General features: G+C 38.4%; 1 long non-coding RNA gene across 1 annotated transcript in view; it reads right to left on the minus strand.

Moving 5' to 3' along the window:
* Nucleotides 1-2765, minus strand: part of LOC135040582 (uncharacterized) — a 35898-nt gene extending 33133 nt beyond the window's left edge. Inside the window, exon 1 of the long non-coding RNA XR_010234791.1 lies at nucleotides 2680-2765. This is a non-coding gene — a long non-coding RNA (uncharacterized LOC135040582). The remainder of the gene's footprint in view (nucleotides 1-2679) is intronic.
* Nucleotides 2766-3012: the final 247 nt, after the last annotated feature.

The raw sequence follows: 3012 nt of genomic DNA on the forward strand, positions 1-3012 counted from the left end.
CACTAGGGTCGCTAATCTTACTCACACAGCTACCTCATTGCGCCTCTTTTTTTCTTTGCGTCATGTGCTGTTTGGGGAGGGTTTTTTTGGAAGGGACATCCTGCGTGACACTGCAGTGCCACTCCTAGATGGGCCCGGTGTTTGTGTCGGCCACTAGGGACGCTTATCTTACTCACACAAGCGACCTCGGTGCAAATTTAGGGACTAAAAATAATATTGTGAGGTATTCAGAATAGACCTGAAAATGAGTGTAAATTATGGTTTTTGAGGTTAATAATACTTTGGGATCAAAATGACCCCCAAATTCTATGATTTAAGCTGTTTTTTAGTGTTTTTTGAAAAAAAACACCCGAATCCAAAACACACCCGAATCCGACAAAAAAATTCTGGTGAGGTTTTGCCAAAACGCGTTCGAACCCAAAACACGGCCGCGGAACCGAACCCAAAACCAAAACACAAACACAAAACCCGAAAAATTTCAGGCGCTCATCTCTAGTGCTGATATGAGGGAGAGGGCCCCCCCCTGTATTAAGTGCCCTGGGCCCCCCGAAGGCTTAATCTGGCCCTGAACAGCGATCAGGTCTGAATTAGGCCCATTGTTATCAGGGAGAGAATTTGCTGCACCATAAAAGCAGAATATGGCAACAGCTCTGTAGAAAAAAATGGCATAGAACAAAGAGATAGAGAAGACTCTACCAAAGGGCCTTTAAATTGACCCCATAATAGCTATGAAGAGCGCGGCGTTAGACATACAATATACTGTACATTAGATCATTATACCAGGTAAAACATAATAGATTTACTGGAATGGAGACTGGAAATGATAAAAGTCATAAAGCATATACAAAAAAGGTATTATAGGTTTATATTTTACTCAGAAAAATAGGGATAACATTATCCAATAAGAATTTGCTGTGATCCCTTGTGGATTGTTTTCAGATGGATGAAAATCTTGACTTTTAAGTTATGAAAGCAAAAACATTCTGAAATGACTTTAAAATAATAAAGTTTTTTTTATTGAGTTACTTCAAAGCAACGTTTGTATTTGTTGTAACACTAGTAGCCAATCATAAAAGTAGAATTATCACATTTCCAGTTGTGTAATGATGTAAGACAGGGCTACATGTGACAAGGGCAGTGCCATAATGTGGGTGAGGAGCAGTATGGCAGCAAGTGGAATTTATTTAGATACTAATCATTAAATAGTTATAAAGGAATCACTCTCTGTTATGTGCTAGGCAATGTTGTAAGAAGCTCTTGAAGATATATTTACTAAAGTGCAGGTTTATAGAACTTGAGATGTTGCCCATAGCAACCAATCAGATTTTACTTATTTATCAAGTACCTTCTAAAAGATAATAGCTAAAATGTGATTGGTTGCTAATGGGCAACATCTCCACTTCCATAAACCCACACTTTAGTAAATATACCCATTGGAGTCAAAAGCAGTGCTACAGAAGACAAAACATCCAGTCCTTGCCTGTCTGGTGGGGACTGAGAGGTCATGCTGTGATGTCATAATGGTGGCAGCCTAGATCAAGGCTGTGCTGTTGCTGCATCATTCATACACCTCCTGGGCTTTAGGCAATGCATAGATCACCATCCAAAAGAGATACTCACATAAGGTTAGTGACTGTACAGATATATATAAGGGCAGATTAGTGTGATGTGACGGCAGACTTGGGAAGTGACTACTGTAATATATGACTTATTACCTTGAGGACAGGACAGTATTGGATAAAAAAAATCTCATACCTTCTGGGGCAGTACCATACTCAGCAGCTACTAGGGCTGCATCTGGGATCTGTTTGGAAATGTTAGGAGAATATATCGGGATGGCACAATATGTCCCTTATCTAAGATATCTGTTTCAATATGTTTCATGAGCTCTGGGTGGCACTATGTCCCATTATGCCCCACCTCCTAAGTCCCAGTATGCGGACTGTTCCAGTTTTTTTTTAATGTGCAGAGGTGTGATAGATGTATATTGTGCTTTAACCATTACTTTTGTTTTTCAAAAACTCAAAAAGCATATTAAAAAAGGTATAATAGGTTTATATTTTACTCCGAAAAATAGGGATAACATGATCCAATAAGAATTTGCTGTGATCCCTTGTGGATTGTTTTCAGATGGATGAAAATCTTGACTTTTAGTTATGAAAGCAAAAACATTCTGAAATGACTTTAAAATAATAAAGTTTTTTTTATTGAGTTACTTCAAAGCAAGGTTTGTATTTGTTGTAACACTAGTAGCCAATCATGAAAGTAGAATGATCACATTTCCAGTTGTGTAATGGTGTAAGACAGGGCTACATGTGACAAGGGCAGTGCCATAATGTGGTGAGGAGCTGTATGGCAGCAAGTGGGAATTTAGATACTAATCATTAAATAGTATAAGGAATCGCTCCCTGTTATGTGCTATGCAATGTTGTGCAGGAAACTCTTTGGGGTATATTTACTACAGGGCAGGTTTATAGAAGTGGAGATGTTGCCCATAACAACCAATCAGATTTTACTTATCATTTATTTAGCACCTTCTAAAAATGAATAGCTAAAATGTGATTGGTTGCTATGGGCAACATCTCCACTTCCATAAAACCTCACTTTAGTAAATATACTCCCTGGAGTCAAAAACAATGCTACAGTAGACAAAACATCCAAGTCATTCGATTAACTTACCTCATTATGTCGCTTTGAAGGTAAGAGAACGGAGGACATTTTATATGGCTGTAGTGACATAAAATTCTGAATAGCAGGCTGAATGAAGCAGCTGTGATAAGTGGAGGTATCCATGGTAACAGTGGGCCTATGAGTTGACTGAGGAATCTGGTGATGGGAGGGGCTTAGCCCTTATAAGGAGAGGACTGAATAGGTTCTCCCCCTTTTCCTCAGTGAAAATTGAACAGTGAAGTGCTCTGCATTTGTTTTGTATTGAACTGTGTATTATTTGTGATCTTGTGGTAATTTTCTTCTTATTTCCTTTCTATCTTTACTAATCTCTAATCTTTTCAA

This window comes from Pseudophryne corroboree, chromosome 1 (assembly GCF_028390025.1).
Source record: "Pseudophryne corroboree isolate aPseCor3 chromosome 1, aPseCor3.hap2, whole genome shotgun sequence".
In the NCBI taxonomy this organism is placed as follows: domain Eukaryota; kingdom Metazoa; phylum Chordata; class Amphibia; order Anura; family Myobatrachidae; genus Pseudophryne; species Pseudophryne corroboree.